Here is an 18193-nt window from a genome sequence, read left to right on the forward strand (position 1 = left end):
CTTTTCATTTTCCAGGGTCCAAATGAAGATTACCTTTCTGACCTTGGACTACCTTCATAATTGGACAAAGATTCTAAGAAAAGCTATCAAAAAAATGTATAGACAGAGTGGGAAAGGGAGTTTAGTTTCATGGCCGATAAATTGGCTTCTATGGACTCATGCTGGTGACAAGAAGACTAAAGTTCTCACAGACCCTAGTGAATTTCTATCTACTGGCAGAGATGTGAAAGCTAAGGTGTCCTGGCCATTTCTGGGACGGTTGAAAAATAATGACTATATTGAACAGCTCCCTCTATACGCCAGAGGCAGAGTCTACTTCCCCATCCTCAGAACTTGGCCAGGCTGTGATTTGCTTTGCTTTGACCAATAAAATGTGGTAAAAGTTGTGAAAGTTCTGGGGTCTAAGCCTCAAGAGGCCTTGCAGCTTCTGCCTTTTCCTTCTTGGGATCCAGCCACTGCATAAGGAAACCCAGATGATGTTTCTGAGTGTTGAGAGACCATGCCAAAAGAAAGACCAAGCTGCAGCCGGCACCAAGGCTCCGGGGCATTTGAGTGGGGTCCCCTTTGTCTCTCCAGGCCCAGCTAAGCCACTGGCTGACTGTAAGTTGCCTGCAGTGAAATGTGAGCCCAACAAGACTAGTGGAACTTCTCAGTCAACCCACAGAGTCATGAGAAACAACAAATTATGGTTCTAAGTCAGGGTCTGCAGGCAAGATCTGAACAGATACATGTTCATGTCAATAAAGTTTTATTGGAACACCACCAGACTCATGCCTTACAAATTGTCTGTGGCTGCTTTTGGGCTCAACAGCAGAGTCAAGAGGTTACAACAGAGACCACAAGGCCCACAAAGCCTAAACTAGGTACTGCCTTGCTCTTTGCTGAAGTTTGCCTACCTATGTTTCAAACCACCAAGTTCTAGGGGTGTTCTGAAATGCAACAATAAAAACACATAGATTTAGTGTATTAGTCAGTGTTGTCTAGGGAAACAGGACCAGTAGGAGGTGGCTTAAATGATTACAGAGAAATGCCCGAGAAATGCTTTGAGCTATAGTCAGCAAGCTGGAGATCCAGGATTGCTGACGATGTAGTTCTAATCTGAGCCTGACAGCTTGAGAACCAGCAGAGCCAATAGTGTAAGTTCTGGTCCCCAAATCAGCAGTCTCAAAATCCAGCAAGAGCAAGCTTGTGTTCCAGTTCAAGTCTAAAGGCTGGAAAAACTTATGTTCCAGCTCACAGCCAGGCAGGAGGAATCCTCCTACTCTTGGGAGGGCCAGCCTTTTCATCCTATCCAGGCCTTCAGTGATTGGATGAGGTCTACTCGGAGAGAGCGGGCAGTCTATTCTCCTTGATCTGTCAAACCAAATGTTAATCTCATCTAAACACCGTCACAGACACACCCAAGTATGTTTGGCCAAATATCAGAGCACCCCATCATTCAGTCAAGTTCACCATGACATTAACCATCACAGTTGGGTGCCCATCATTCAGTCAAGTTCACCATGTAGTTAACCATTACAGTTGGTACCTAAAAGTGAGGTTCCAGAATAACAGAAACCTAAGTTAATGACATTGGCTGTGGACGAGGAGGTGGGCAGGAGATGGGAAGGATGCCATCAGCAGGGCTGGAAAGAAGGGGTGGAAACTTCTATTGGCAGCTGGAGAAAAGAGAAGCCTGGGCTATATAATGGTGGAACAATAGTCCCAAATAGTCCTGATTGTCACCTAAGGTAATTTGGAAGATAGAAAATTACCTGTTGAATTCATAGATCTGGTCAAGGAAATATCTGGACAGAATGGTGAGAGTACCCACTGTCTTTTCTTAGCTGCATATGATAGTATACACGAAGAAAGAGATGAGCTAAAGAACCTCTAAGTTTAGCAGCAGAATACAGAGGAAATGGACAAGACTCAGGACATGTCTGATTAGAAAACAAGACCGTCTCTCATTTCCAGCACATACTCCCCACCCCAGCCAGTAAGACATTCTCCAAGTGAAACAAGGCACAAATCCATCAAGGTTGTGGTTGTGAGGTCCCTTTTTAGGACCTCAGAAAGTTTTAAGATTATGCCTAAAGGAACCTCTCAGCTAGACAAAGGCTTCTAAGAACCTTAAGAGAGCATCTCACAGCAGGTCCACAGCCCAGATGAAAGAGATAGCTGTCTCAGGAAAGAACAATAGTTGTGGGGTACCTGGGTCACTCAGCCAGTTAAGCATCTGACTCCTGATTTTTGGCTCAGGTCATGAGCTCATGAACTTGAGCCCCACGTCAGGCTCTGCTCTGAGTGTGGAGCTTCTTTAAGATTTTCTCTCTTCTTTTGACTCTGCCTACCCCCCACTCCCTGCTCATGCTCTCTCTCTCTGAAGAAGAAGAAGGAAGAGTAGGGGGAGGGGAAGAAGGGGAGGGGGAGGAGGAGGAGGAGGAAGAGGATAGATGTGCTTATATGATTTTGAGGCCATAGATTCTACCCCAATCAGAATAAAGGGAAATTGACAAAGTTTTAGACACTGTATTGGTGAAAACACCCCCTACTTGTGCCTAAATGGGCAAACACAGTTGAAAATGAAAACAGCCTCTGGGTCCCCAACTTTCTAAAGGAAGGAGGCAGGCAGGAAAAAAAAAAAAAACCCACAAAACTAATCAACTGCAAGCATGTGCCATTTCCTATGGAGAAGGAAGGACAACTCAGAAGGCAGAGCCAAGACCCAGGGAGAAGAATGAAGAGCCAAGAAGAAGAACAGCTTATGGAGCAGCTTTACTGTGGACTGGGGGTTTGGGTCCCTCCAAAATCCCTATCTGGAAGCCCTAATCCCCAGTGAGGCAGTGTTTGACTTTGGGAGGTAACTGGGTTTGTGGGAGGTCATGGTGATGGAGCCCCCATGATGAGATGGGGGCCTCATAAGGGGACAAAGAGACTAGAGCTCACTCTCCTTCTCTCTCTGTCATGTGAGAATGTCATATACCAGAAGATAGCCATCTACAATCACAAGAGGGTTCCCACCAGACACAGAATCTGTGGGTGACTTGACTTGGACTTCCTTGCCTCCAGAACTGTGAGGCTGTGAATCCATGTTTGCTGTGCCAGCATCTCCCCCGTCCACCGCAGTCTGTGGTATTCTGTTACAGCAGCCCTCACTGACTGAGACCAACCCCAAGGGAGAAGTGGGCCCCAATGGAATGTTGTTTGATTGCAAATTGGAAATTTGTGCCTAGCTGCATGTCAGAATGCCATCGATCAGCAACCACCATGTACTTCCCATTCTTCTGCTTTTGAATGGAAATATCTACTGTGGTGACACACTTTACCAAGTATGTTTCCAACTTGGGGCAGATAGTAAGTCCCCTTAATTGACAGTTGACAGTTCCAGAAGAGCTGCTTCTGGAGAACAGCACCTGAGGACCTGCATCCAGGGCATCTCAGCTGTGTTTGCTTTGAGACAGTCAAGACCCTGGACTTTGACACAGAAACTGACACTCGTGTGTGGTAAAACCTCTAGGTAGGAGGTGAATGCATTTTTCGTGGGGGGGTCAATGAAAATAATTTTCCAATCCCTCCTACATGGAATCTATCCCATCACCCCTGATACTGACGCTGGCCTTGTGACTGCCATTGACCAATAGGTTATGCCAGACATGACATCAAGGGGTCTCAGGGACTTCACAGCTTCAGCCCTGTCCCTCTTGGCACATGACTGCTCCACAATAGAAAGCCCCAGCTCAGCACCACCGAGTGACAAGAGGTCTCACAAAGAGAGAGGCACAGCCAAAAACCAGCACTAATGCCCTAGACATATATATGAGTTAGGCCATCTTAGTTAAATTGAGTACACAGTCAATTTACAAACCACAGTCTAGGTTTACAGAGCTTTAAGAAACAATAAATTGTGGTTTTAAGCAACCATATTTTGGGGTGGCTTGTTACGTGGCAAGGAATAACTGATACACTTTCCAACTAATTACTTTTATGTTCACATTCAACTGAATGAAATTCAGGAAGGAGGGCATGTTTAATCTTGCCATTTATGGGGAAGTAATTATTGCATACAAATTCCAATATCACGCCTTTCTTTCTGTTCAAACCTATCAGAATCATGGGCACTATACCCATGTAATAGAAATCCAAAATTGTGAAAACATATTTGGATCCAATAGCTAAACAGAATGGTTCTAAGCCCACAGACCAAGTCACTTTATTTTTATTAAGAAATATATACTTGGATAGTTGTTCTTTAAAAATGACCTCAGAGACCTTTCATCCAAATCAAGAGCAAGAGTTTCCATCCCAGAACCTATCTGGGACAACCTAGAGAGACATATTTAGCTCAGAAAATACTGGTTAGCCACACAAAGCGAGAAAGCATTTTACTCAGCTGTAACAACATTGTCACCGCAGTGAAGGCAGGGAAAGAATTTGGGGTCATTGTCTTAAGTGTGGCTGATTACAGTCCTTGCTACTAGAGAATTAAAATAGAGCTTGACATTTGAACAAAAGTCTCTATGAGCAAATAGAGCTTTCTTCTTATTGGGAAAAAAAAAATGTATAAGCAGTGATGAATTTCCTTTTCGCGACATTTTAACAGAATGAGGGCGCATGGAAGCCATAGGAATGTTCAGTCAGCTGCTGGGGGTTTCATGTGTTTACTGGCATCCTGCCCACCTCTGGAACTTCTGTGAATCATTTTGGTTTGTGTCTATGATTCTGTTTGTAAGGAGGGAGCTTCTTTCCCCACCCAGGGCTTGGCCCATTTCAGCCCCAGGCTGTCCTGAGCAGGCAGGAACTGATAACTCCAGGATTAAATACCATTTCAGAGATTCTCCTAGTGTTACTCATTCTTCCTTAGTAGGGTTGAAAGTGCATCTCTGCTACTGACTGTGGGACCTTGGGCAAGTTATAAACCCTCTCTGAGTCCCAGCGTCTCATCTATGAAGCCAAAGAACCCCTGCCCCTTCTAGGATAGGTGCGACTATTAGAGGCAATATGGGTACAACACCTCCATGTTTCCTCTCATGTAAGGGTACTTATCTTATAGGGTTTTTATGTGAACCTAGCAAGTCAATACTTGTAAAGCTCTCAAAACATTGGCTTGCCATGGTAAGAGTTTGTTGAATAAGATAAAAATCTTCTAGATGCTGTTGTCACCAGCTAATGCTGGATCTCCAGGACTTTGCCTTCAATGGTGTCCAAGAAGCACAGAGTCAAAACCCTGATCACATTACGACCCAGGGCCAGAATGCAACTGTGCCCTGGTTTCTGTGCAATCCCCATGCAGTGGACGCCTACTGTATGCGCCATGCTGAGTATCCCGGGGAAGAACAGGGGAGGGCACAAGCATCAGAGGAGGAGAGCTTAGCCGGCCATTCTCTGAGTGTTCCCAAGACAGGCCAGGCCCACTCCACATCAATTTGGGCTGCTCTAACAAAATACCACAGGCTGGGTGGCTTCTAAACAGCAGGCATTTGTTCTTGAGACTGGAAAGTCCCAGATCAAGGCACTGGCAGCTTCAGTCTGGTGAGGGTCCACTTTCTGGTTCAGAGATGGCCATCCTCTTGCTGTGTCCTCACTTGGTGGAAGGGACAAGAGAGTGCTCTGCAGTCTCTTTCAAGGGACACCAGTCCCATTCATGAGGAATGGCCACCCTCATGACCTAATCAGCTCTCGAAGGCTCCACCTCCAGGTGCCATCCCATGGGGGCTGGGCCTAGAATTTCTAACTGTGAATTTCAGTGGGACACACACAGTCCGTAACAGCATCCGTGCTCTTTTCATCTACCTGTCCCAAGGGATATGGTGTTGGTAGGACTGTCCATCAAAGTGTCTTCCCTTCTCTGACCAAGAGGTGGCCTCCCACTCATCTAGGCCAACCAAAAGCTCTCTTGCCCTGGGATCGGAATCTTTGTCCCAGTGATACCGAACCCCGACCCGACACTCCGGCTCTGACCACTCTCTGAAGTGGTATCAAGCCTCTGGTGAAAACCCTGGAAATATGCACACCGGTCATCTATCACGGGCCCTGACGATTCCTCAGCGGGGAGCTAGAAGACCAGAGTCTGGGGGTCGCCGGTCCACAGCCAGACAGAGAGATTCCCATGACAATCCTGCCCCAAACCAGTGTTTTTCCAATCGGCAGCCGGTTAATGAAATAGATGGCTGGGTGGTAACAAGCACTTTTAAAGATGAACCAGAGTATAAGCAGGGAACAGAGTGGCGTGAAAGGGAGCGGACAGAGCACGCAGCAGACAGGGTAAGCGCAGTGTCAGGAACATTTCCGTTGTTGGTGTGAGTGTGTGCTGACTTGCAACGTCAAGTGTAAAAAATTAACGTATTTTGTCCTGTGGGCCTTGGCAAAAACCCAAAGTGTGAGCCCATGTCCTGAGGTATATTTCTCAGCCTCCCGCACCCCTGGTGATGGTCATCATCACGGAACATGGGGGAGGGGGTGCAGGGGGAAGGGGCTCCCCTGAATGCACCTAGCTCTGCGATTGACAAATAAGAAGTGCGCAGAGAAGGCTGAAGGCTCAGGAAAACTGGTCGTTAGAGCAGGAAGCCTGCACAGTTCGGACCCAATAGAAACCACTGGGCAGACGAGTGAGAAGTGGGGAGCTCAGAAACAGGTGATGACCCGGCGGGTGCCTGCTTCTGCCCCTCCTTAAGACCAAGTGTTCATTCCCCCTTTCAACTCACACCTCCAAGACGACCAAAGGGCTCTGGACAGGCTGGCTCCTTTCATTCCCGCACGTTCTGTGAGCACAAGCGTGCGAAAGCTGGACCTCTGACGTCACCGTGGGGAGGCAGAAATGGACCCTGGGCCCCTTTACCTGACCCTGCACTAGGCCCTGTGGGTCTCCCTGTCCCCCGGAATGCTGGCACCTTCCAGCAGACTCCCGCTGCTCTGTCTCCTCAGCTGGCCGGCTGTGTCCTTTTGACCTTTGCAGTCTGCTCTCATTCTCTGTGGTGACAGAAGATCCCCTAAGAGCAGGGACAGCAGAGGCCCATCGCTGGTGTCTGTTACCTGGGAGGAGATTAGCTCGGGCCTGGTATGCAAAGCTGCTGGGAAGAATCTTAATTCTCCGTCTTGTCCCTGTTCCCCAAACCCATAGCAGCTCTTACCAAAAAGGAGACTCAATGCCTCCCCATTGGGACACGGCTGTTCCTCACCACGAGATCGAATGAAACCCTGATGTGGCAACAGCCTTAAGATCTCTGCCTGATCTTCCTCTCCTGCAGGAGAAATCTTTGTCCCTCTTGGCTGAGGCTTAAGGAGCGAGCAGGTGGGTCTGATTCTTACTCTGCCTCCTGTCCAGAGGACGCAGCTGCCCCTTTGGGGGGTCTTAGGAGGAGAGTGCCCTGGCTCGGGGTTCATTCCCTGAGACCTGACAGAAAGGTGTTTGCTTCACTGTGGAAAGAGCCATCAGCGAGATGCCCTTTGTGGCCGGCAGGGAAGGCTCAGGGCCGAGCTCACCCTCTACAGGGTGTCTATCTGAAGCCTTTACGTGGGGCTTTATATCTGCCGGCTGAGTAGAAAAATGAAGAGTCTGTTCGGCAGAGATGTTCATTTAATTTTAAAGAGTTTAATTTTATATTTAATAAATGGTAAACCACGAAAATGCATGGAGTGGGTATGAGAGAGAGAGAGAGATTGTTCTAGAGAAGAGGCAGACAGAGCTGTGATCTGAGGTTCATCCTCCTGAGATGTGGGCACGACTTCTGGCTATACCGCTTCGATCTGCCTTGGAACGCTACCTGTGAGACTCGGTTTTCTTTTTCTCTGACACAGAGGAAAAGACAAAAGCCATCTTGGGTTCGGGAATGCTTGTGTGGACTCCTACCCCATGCCAGACCACACGTGGGAGCCTCTCATGCTCAGAAATGAATGCACGCCGTGCGATCCCGCTGCGGGGAGGTCATGTCCGTGGCACAGGTGCAGGTGTGGGGAGTCAGTTTCAGGGATTTCTGTGCGGTAGGCCATCGGACCTCTTGGATGTACAACTCTGCTGTACCACGGGTGCCCCAAACTTCTGTTACTGTGAAGACAAGGCTGTACACCATCCTCTCATTCATTCATTCACTCACACGAGAGCCTACACTCTGCCAGCCTCTATTCCAAGATGGAGATATGTCGGTGAATAAGACAGATAAGGTCCCTGCTCTTGTCAGACTCTTCCCTCTTCTAGGGAAAACAGATTATAAACAAGCAATAGGCATAAGCTAAGAATAAGTGCTGTGAATTATATCAACAGGCCATGGGATGGAGTGAGTTCAAAGACCGTTACTTAAAAGGGACGTGGCCTCCTTCAGAGCAACAGTGTGAAAACACAGGCTGAGTCTGACTGACTTCAAGGAACAAATGTGCTCTTCCTAGTGCCCCAAGGCCTTGGATGCCAAGTGCCCTGTGACTCTGGAAGCTTATCTTTATACCATTCCAAGCTGTTTGCTGCTAATCCTTGGTATTTTTGTCTGCTATGATAGATGTGTGTCTTAATCTTCAAAAGATCAGATAATTAGATTAAGAGAGGCCACGGGAAAGAACAGAATACATGGTTTTATGCCAATTTGAATCCAATTTAGAAAGAAACATAAAGCATCATCTCAATAAACCGTGATTTTTCTAAAAAGAATAGCCTGTGTATGTGTGGGTGTCTATGTGTGTGTGTCTGTGTGTGTGCGCACAGTGCAAATGCGGAACATCGCTTCCCGTTAACAGAAGTTCTTCCGTGGCCACAACACATCGAGGAGTGTTGCTTGTCAGCCCTTCCCGGACACACCGTGCCTGCTGTCCCTGGGACTCCGAATCACTCGGAGCTGAGGACCGAGGACATCAGGGTCTGGGTGTGGAGGGGGACTCAGCAGCAGAGCCAGATCCAGCCCCTTCCAGGCCGCACACCAAGGCCATGAGGCCCCGTCTCTGCCATTACACAGGAGCAGAGGAAGGCTCCCAGGCACGTGCCCAGCTCGGGTCCCCTCTGGCATCGTCTTTGGCCCCTCATGAACCATTTTCCGGCTGTCTCGGTGTCCCTGGCAAATACCAGAGAAGAGTGCGGGCGGCGCGGTCCCTCCTCTCACTCCACAGTCCCCCTGCTCCGTCCTCTGCCGATGGCGCAGACAGGAGCTTCACACTACAGCGGACCCGAGAAATCACGTTGCTCAGCAGTTTGATGTAACGGATTTATGCATTTAACTATTTAATTGCTTAATGGGTTTTTTGACCACCAAGCCCTTTGTTGAAACAAAACTTCATGCAGAGTTCTAACAATGTAAAACAGACACATGTAAGCCCGGGGACCCAGAACTGGCGCTGCCCTCCCCCAACCCCTCCCCAATGCCGTCTCCCTTTGGCAGCCTCTAGGGAGGCCCTCAAAAGGCTAGAGCTCTTCTCAGAAGCCCAGTTTGGAAAACCCCCAACTCGTCCAAACCCCTTCCTGTTCTAGAAGGGCCGTGAGGAGCAAAAGGCGCCGTTTGCGTGGGGAATTGGTAGGAAAATAGCTGAACGAGTCAGAGCGGGACAGCAGAAAGCAGCCCAGCGGTAGCACGAGGAGGGCTGCTCTGGGGAGGTGGGGGTCATGGGGGGAGCCAGGAGTTGGCCTGGGAAGCAGGGTCCCCACTGCCCAAGAGCTCTGTGTGCATTACCCACAAGCCCCAGGACTCTCGACCAGTGGTGACAGCTGGGGAATACATTTCTCCCCGGGCCCTCTTATGCACGTTCTGAGTTTTGATATTTTTCTCCAACTGGAAGCAGTCAGTCTGGTGTTTGTGAGGCGTGGAGGATGGGTCCCCTTCCCACCAATAATGCTCCTGGCCTCGGAGTGCTGCAGGCCCCCTGGGCACGGGCATCACACTCAGGCTCATTCCGAGATGCTTCTGGCTTCATCTGACCTGAACAGCCACCTCGAAAAGGTTTGGTCCCAAGTATCCTTGCAAGGGAGACAGACTGGGGCTAAGTGCCCTGGGTTGGGAGGCTGTGTGGCCCAGGGGAAGTTTCCCAGCCTCTCTGGGCCTTAGTTTTCTCTTTTGTAAAATGAGGTCGACAGTGACAGAGTTTACCTTGCAAGGTCAGTGTAATGACACATGAAGCAAACCCTAGAAGTGTTTCGCACAATGGCCAGCGCACGCTCAGGAAGTCCCCAGAAAATGCTGGCTGTTGTCACTGCTGCTGCCTCAGACCTGGTGAAGCCCCTTGTCCCACTTCCCACGAGAGGAGGCCAAACTGCGTTTCTGAAAACTGCCCAGAGGGCTGTCTTCTAATGACCCTCAGGAAGAATTTATAAGAGAAGCTTCTATGCGTGCTAACAAGAAAGGAGCTCTCTGCGGGGCATTTGATCTGGGTTTTGTTATTTATTTTTAAATTTATTTATTTGAAAAAGAGAGAAGGGGGAGGGGCGGGGGAGAAAGAGTCTCCAGGAGACTCCAGTCAGTCCAGAGCGACGCGGGGCTCTCTCTCGTGACCCTGAGATCGTGACCTGAGCCGAAACCGGGCATTGGGCGCTTAACCGACCTTGTGACTCAGGCGTCTCTGCATTTTGTCATTTAAACCTCGTGCTGCACCAGTGAGAAGGAAGGGTTGAAGCTGGGTCCGGGGGAAGAGAAAACTGAGGCTTGGGTAATTCTAGGAACTGGCCTAAAGCCACACCGTAGGCAGGGGAGCCAGGACAGAAACCTGGGGACTTGATTCCTCTCTGGTTCTGTTTGCTTGTTGTTTTGTAGATTTGTTTTGATTTTGTAGATTCAGGAGAGACAGGCACCCGGGAAAACAAAACCACGACTGTGCTCAAGAATGAGATGCCGGAACTCCAGTGGGGGCAACAGGGCCCCACAGACGGTGCGGGGCTCAGGCAGGCAGAGCCCGGCTCCCCCTTCGGGGGGTCCCAGGAACCACACCGGTGGGTGGAAGTCCTGGCGGCGGTGGGGGGAACAGAGGCACTGTGACCGCGAGCAGAGCTGGGGAGCCTCTTGCTAGGTTAGCCCATTCCGCCCTCCGGCAGGTGCTGGAACGGAGACCCAACTCCATTATGATCCAGCCCCATGGCCTTCAGCAGACCTCGTACCCTCCCTGCAATTTCCTTTCCTCCTTCACCAAACGGGAACATCCCTGCTGGCGTCGAGTCCTAGGCCACGCAGTTTTATGTAATTACACTCTGTAGTCATGCCCTCTCTTCTTGTAACACAGAAGGATCCCAGGTCCTGTGTGCCATGTAGCACTTGGGGAACGGCAAGTTCAGGGACGAGGAAAATGCCAGATCTCTGCACTGTTCAAACCAGAGGGATGCTTGCCATTTGGGCTAGGACAGACTTTACTGTCACCATAGAAACTCCTGAGATGTAAACCTCTCGTTTTTTTGAGTAGGAATACTTTGTGCTGAATGCTGATTCACAACCACGCTGTGGACAGAAGAGAAAGGAAGCTTGCTGGGAAGGGGCAGAGGGCAGATTTGAACCTGGGTCTGTCAAGGAGCCCCCGATGGTTCTACTACATCACGTGATCCCGCGGGGGCATGGGACTTGGGCACAAAGGAATAGTGAAGGGGATGTGATGGCTTGCTGCTTGTCCATCTTCTTCTTCCTTGCATCCTGTCTAACACTCTGATTGGTAGATGCGGTCTCTCGGGATCCTGGTGGAATTGTAGCGTAGAGAGAAAGGGCCAGCACTGTTCTGTCTTCTCCTGCTTCTGCCAGGTGAGTGGTTGCCGGGGCTCCCTGAGACCCACTCGCCCAGCTGTCTTTGCCTACCTGAACCGCACACCAATCTAGAGCTGCCAAGACGATGGTTACCTGTGAATCAAGCTTATAGCCACCCAGTCTTTTAAAGTATAGAAAAGCATCTCTCCCCAGCTCAGCCTGTGCAGATGGGCTCATTTTTCAATGCTCTCTGCCAACAAGCCGACTCTATGGTTGATTAGGGTAATGAGGCTTATGCAGGCTTCCTCTGTCCCTCCCCATCTCCTTGGCTCAGAAAGTTAGCCCACTGTCTATCAATACTGTCTGGCACCAGAAGAAAGCCCCTCTCCCTTCCTGCACCCAGCATCTGGTTGCCTGGAAACCAGGACAGAAGCCTAGAGCATCTTGGGTTTCTTTTTAATTTCCCTGCCAGGTCCCAAGAGCAAGCAGTGTTTGTTTTAAACAGAACCTTTGCACTGGAGAGACTTGTCTTAACCTTGCCCAGAATGATTTCATCAACCTGCATAAATGTCATGTGGAGAGAGACAGAGACAGCCACTCCAGGCTCAGTGTCATTTGGTGATTGGTGCACAGAGTCATAATTAACAGTGAAGGCTGAAGATGAATTGTTTCAGAGGGAGCCAGGACTAGGATCTCCTCGTGTGTGTGTATGTGTGTGTGTGTGCGCCTGTGTGCGCGTGTGTGCCCATGCACATGTGTTGAAATTGGCAGCTTTGTGACTTGCAGCTTTTGCTGTAGCCACATGCAAAAGGGAAGAGAGATTTTTCTTCTCCCCAAAGAACAAAAGCCCATCTTGAAAATGAATGTCCGGCAAAAGCCGCACAATTCGGGACAAAGGTTCCAAGACGTTGCTTGGCTCACCACCGCCCCTACCCGTTCCCCCGTTCCCCCCAACCCCTGCCCTGCTCTACCTCAACTGGAATGTGATTGTCTTCAGAAACAGATATAGGAGAGGGGAGGATTTAGAAAAGTCACAAATGGGAAGAGAATCTCCCCACCCCCAACACTTTGGCTGAGCACTGAGAGGGCCTGCCAGAGTTGGAGCCTAAACCTGGCACCCATCGCCTCGAGTATGTTCTGGCTCACGCCACCTGGGTGCTCTGTGTTTCCAGCACTGAGAGAGGCATTTCACTGGTGGTGGGTAGGGTAGCATTTCAGATCCTGCACTGCCTGTCCTCTGTGCCCCAAATGAGGCATCTTTGCAGGAACCAGCAAACCACGCCCCACTAAGGAGAACACTTCCTAGGGATTCTGAGCCAAACACCCTGTCTTTCACGGTACCTTGTCACCATAAGTGCCCTCTCATTTTACAGACAACGATGAAGAGGCCCAGAGTGGTCAAGCGTTTTGCCTGAGGTCACAAAGCTGGTGGGCAGTAGACTTGGAACTACATAGCGTCCTCAGAAATCATTACAAGGGCTACTTTATTGGACTTCCTCAATCTAATGATCTTAAAAAAAAAATCTTTCCAGGAGATACTGGTCTTTGCGCCCGCAGTCTTTTAGGAAATTCTTATCACTCAGTGACTAAATTGAAATCGAGCGAATCCTAGGCAGGTATGTAAGGTGTCTAAAAAGATCCATTTGCTGTGTCTTCTTGCTAGAGTTTTTTAAAGTCCTTTGATGTTATAAAAAAATAAATAAAGTCCTTTGATGTACTTTTTACGGACAGGTGGAAGTATAGAATATGTATGTTCTGTAACTAAATCCATATTTCCTCAATCCATGACTTTCCTGGACTTCCTTGGTCTGTGTTTTGGTGGGTCCTGTGTGTTTAGTGGTATTTTCTTAACAGCAGTTTTTCTCTTTGCTCGAAGAGTATTTTAGAGACAAAATGATGTTGAAGACAGGGGCCTCATAGGTTTTCCTCTTATAAATGGGCAAAGTGGTGGAGCAGCAAATCACTGGGAGGCTCCGTGTTCATACCCAGGCTCTGCCAGTTTCTTGCCCCGTGGGATGTGGAGCACATCAATAACCCATCCAAGCTTCAGTATGGAACCTGTAATGTGGGGATGATAATGGCTCTGAGTTATTGTAAAGTGTAGAAGAATTAACATGGGGAGTGAGGAGAATGGTGTGTGACCAACAAGGACTCCCTAAGAGGTAGCCACTATTATCTTATCAAAATAATAAGGGATTGGTGGCTATAGGGCAGGAGACTGTAGGGCAGACTAAGGCTGTGGTATAACTCAGATCTAAAAATCAGAAATTCTTAAACCTTAGAGAGCTGCTCAGAAGAGGCATTTCCTGATACAAAGATGGTTTTGTCACTGAACATGGTCTGTTTCATGACTTCTTTATTTTTAAAAATTTTTAAATCTTTAAAGTAGGATGGACTTATAGGCAAATATCTCCATAGCACAGAGAGATACTGAACACCTAAGATAATTTCTACTTGAAAACACAACACTCTAAATTTCGGTAAAAGATTTGGAAATTATGGCCTTAGAGAACAAAAAGAATTCAAGCCCAGGCCCCTTGAAGAGAAATGTCCCTTCTGCTATTTCCTATTCATGCAAAGACAGCAAGAGAGAAGAATGATGTAAATGTCAAGGAATGAATTCTTCTCATTTCTGGGCACAAAACACATCATTTTCATCTTTGCAGCTTTTGTTTTCCCTGTGCAAACATTATCTGGACCCCAACGTGTAGACATCAAGGGCGAAGGGAAACAACACACATTAGAAATAGACCTCCCTTTCCAAGGGTTAGTTTCTGGGCTCAACAGCCTTTGTCTGCATCCCCTAGGACTCTGCTAAGCCTCACTGCCCAGCCCAGCTTGCCTCCATCCCTCAGCCTCACACAGCCCCTCTCTGCTTTGGGCCAGGAGAGGATTCTACGACTGTGAAAAGCTCCTGCTTTCCTGCTCCTTGCCTTTCTCCTCCAGGACCCCAGTCACTCTGCAAGCCCCCACACCACCTATTACACACAGAACCCATGCTCTACTCCTGGGGCTCGGCAGAAAGAGAACTAGCTTCCTATAGAAAGATAAAGCTTCCTGTCTCTGTCCTTTCAAATTCTCCCTTGTCTGTCTCACCCCAACCTCCCCCAAATAAACCCAGCTCAGCATTTCACTAAAGAGGATAACTTAATATGTTTCCCTTTGAAGGGAACTGATTTGCATTTTAATGTCGGTTTCCTGGAGCCTCCAAGACCATTAGAGACACCTAAAGGATGGTGTCTAATGGTGTGAACGTTAGGCACCAAGACCTAACATCTGGGTTCATAATTTAAAACATATGGTTTCTTTCGAATCATGCCATCCACCAGCCGGCTGCTCTGCTCCTGCCAGCCTTTACCTCAGCCAGACTCTTAGCACCTTTGCTGCATCAACTTAACCATTCTTCAGTCTAAAGGTAGTTGTCCTCACTGCTGAGTCGGGGGAGCTTTGGGATGGCTGGAAAGAGCTGCCGTGTATGGCCACGAAGGCTCGGCCCTCCCCGGCCCTCCCCTCTGCCCTCCCCTTGCCGCTGATTGTCACTGCCTGTGAACGGCGGTGTCCTGCTCCCCACTTCGTAGATGAGAACAATGAGAGCCCGGAAAGGGGAAGTGCCTTGTCTGATGTCACACAGCTGGAAGCCGGGATTCGGATCATGGTTCACATGATTGTATCTGTCTCACGATAGCCCTGTCCTGGGCAGAGGAGACCCTGAGATCCATTGCCAGCTACCAGCAGCCACGAGAACAATGGACCCCACCCCCACAACACCCATGACAGTTACTAGGAACCAGGCAGTGGGCTTTGCCCACATTTGCCTTTGTCCCAAGTACCTACCCTGGAGGGCACTAACCTCACCCTCGAGGCTTGAGGGGAAACTGAGAGCTTTAGGGATTTGCCAAAGCCAAGGGTAACAGAGACCTGCTCTGTCCCTAGCCACCACATTTTCTTGCTTTATGGTTGACTCCCTGTGTGACTTTTGTCAAGTCCCTTAACCTCTGGAAGGGGAGGGGCCATTTCTCGTCTGACAAATGAAGTCGTTGGCCTGGAAAATGGTTAAGGTGCCTCCCGGGGCTTCCACACGGACCCCCGCCCCCCTGCGATGAGATCAGGAAGTGGAGGCAGCCTGGCCAGCCTCCCATCTGTATTCCCAGGGTTTATTTATGCTCCTTGTCTCTGGCGACAACTGCTAGACCATATGGGCTGGCCTGGCAGAGGACGGCCTCAGTGACAGCGCTGGGAACCAAGGTGCTGGTGGCCCCGGAGGAGGGAATTCAGTCCTCTGTCCTGCTGGTCTGTTCGAGGCCTGCAGTCCCCGCCTACACCCCGAGCGGGAGCCTTCGGACAGCTGCTCTTGCCCCGACAGCCCCACGGGGCCGAATCCTTGCTGGCGGCCTCTGCTGCTTTTACTGCTTCATTATCTCTCAAGTCAGAAAACATGAGGGCTGCAGCTTTGGCTGCAATCTGTTAACCTGCCAGCTCTCGGGGAGCGCAGCCCTGATAGCATCCAGCAAATTACCCCATTCCTGACCCTTCTCCACTGCCTCCTTAGCGTGTGTGCCCAGAGCTCTGAATCCTGGACACCCTTCTCTTCTTGGTCCCCAGTTTCACCAACAGCACTGCTCAGGCGCACCGAGGGGGAGGGTTGGGAAGAGTTCTGTAAATTCTCATGCAAGGTACTCACACCCATCGTCTTGTTGCCTGTGGCCCTGGTCGCGCAGTTCGGGAGAAAATGCTCCCCTCCCGGACACCCAGAAACACAGTATCTATCTGCAAGCCCCTGTTGTGGGACTTAACAGATTGTTCGTCGACTGTGGGTGGTTCTGCCAGATCCACAGCCGTCCCCCACCGTGGCTTTGGGGCCTGCAACAGGTGCTGAGGGCAAGCGTGACATCCGTACGGAATGAGCAAGCCTGGTTGTTTTCCTGCACTGGACGAAAGGGCCACTTCTTCAGGTCCAAATCCCCTGGCCATCCTTGGAAAAACTACGGGAAATTTGTTTCAAAGACTGGCATTATACCAATACCTCTGTTTTTAAAAAGGCTGAAAACAGCAGGAGAGTTGGGTTTCTTCTGTGACGCAGAGGAGTTCCACCTTGTAAAAACAGTATTGAAAAGAAAGACAAAAAAGGAAGAAAAGGGAAAAGAAAGAAAGCCCTTTCCAGGGCATCTGGCCTGTAGAGGCGCCCAAATGGGGCATTGCATGGGCCCTGGCTTTCTTTGGGGGTGGGAGGCTTTTCTTGTCTCCCAGGGTTTGTGGCTAACCCTAAGAGGTACAGAGCAGGGCACCTGGGGCTCCTTCTGGACTGTGTCAAGGGCAAGGGGCAAAGTATGTAAACAGCACCTGTAATTGTAACTGCCCGTTCTTATCCCCAGTGAACCTGATCTGTGGCAACCTGATCTCTGGGGCCTCCCTCACACAAGCCAGAAACTCAGCCTCCCACCCTCCGAACTGCCTCCTGTAATGGGCTAGGTTTGACGACCCTGATGGGATTAGTGCCATTTGCTTAGTTTAATTTCGGATTTGTGCTAGCTCACATAAGATCAGCACTGCTGGATGGTTGCAAGGTTTTTTCCAATGAGGGCTCTTAGAAACCACTTGAAATGGCTGCCTCTAAGGTTCTGTGTGGGGCTGGGCTCTGGAGGGCAGCAGGGCGGTGCAGGAAGAGGTGGAAGGGAGGAGAAGGGGCATCAGGCAGCATCAGCCTAGCAGGCAAGCCCACCTAGGTGCCAGGCTCACACCTGGACTCAAGGAGGCGAATGAGCTCGCTGCCCCCGCCCCCGGCCCACCCCACCAAGGAAGACAGCTGGGGCTGGAGCAGGACCAGGGAGAGGGATAAAATTAATTGAGAGGCTGAGGTGTGCATGAGGACTACCAGGCACGACAGACTGGTCTTTGGGTCTGGAATGATGATGACCCAGGGAATGTAGATATCAGCCCATAAACATGTGAAGGGGAAGCTATGGCCATGTGCACATGCCAGAAGATTTCCACCGGGAAGAAGAGGCAGTCCCTGAAACCGGAAAGAGGTAAATTGTGAGGGTTAACTCACACGGCTGCCTTTGTGCCAAAATGGGGCGGGTTTGGGGACATACCCAACAGCAATGAGGAAGTCTTCAGTGGCCGGAGGTTCTGGGCCCACGATGACGTCATAAGGTCCCCCATGAGTGGAGAAGCCCATGAGCAACATTCTGTCTTCTTCCCGCACAACGGAGGGTCCCTCTTGGCCAGGCTCTGTGATCCGCACTGGTGACAAAAGGCTACATACAGTGTCTAGCATCAAGGAGCTAGCACACCATCAAAACCCACGGTAATCATTGCCCACAGTGGGTTTTGTGTAAGACCCTGCGGGAGGACGGGAGCAGGAAGGTCTGAATGGAGCCAGGAAAAGCAGAGAGAGGGGCGTGAGGAAGGTTTGCCAGATGGACAGGTTGGGGGGTGGGGCTTAGTACATCAAGGTAGTAACTACCCTTTGTTCTGTACTTACTTAGTGCCCGGCACTCTGCCAGCTGTAGAGTAATGCGGCACAGTGCAGGGAGTGGAGAGCGGAGTTGTGCAGCGTGGCATGGGAAAGTGTGGTGTAA

General features: G+C 49.8%; 2 long non-coding RNA genes across 2 annotated transcripts in view; one reads left to right on the plus strand and one right to left on the minus strand.

Annotated features, from left to right (window-relative positions):
* Window positions 1–11649: 11649 nt before the first annotated feature.
* Window positions 11650–18044, minus strand: LOC106005704. The gene is made up of 2 exons (XR_001179275.2): window positions 17705–18044; window positions 11650–13670 (listed from the first exon to the last, which is right to left on the minus strand). It is a non-coding gene; the product is annotated as an uncharacterized LOC106005704 (long non-coding RNA).
* LOC101685684 overlaps window positions 16936–18193 on the plus strand; it is an 83936-nt gene continuing 82678 nt past the window's right edge. The window contains exon 1 of the long non-coding RNA XR_199352.3: window positions 16936–17638. This is a non-coding gene — a long non-coding RNA (uncharacterized LOC101685684). The remainder of the gene's footprint in view (window positions 17639–18193) is intronic.

This window comes from Mustela putorius, unplaced genomic scaffold (genome assembly GCF_011764305.1).
Source record: "Mustela putorius furo isolate JIRA1106 unplaced genomic scaffold, ASM1176430v1.1 tig00003909_pilon_pilon_pilon, whole genome shotgun sequence".
NCBI lineage: Eukaryota > Metazoa > Chordata > Mammalia > Carnivora > Mustelidae > Mustela > Mustela putorius.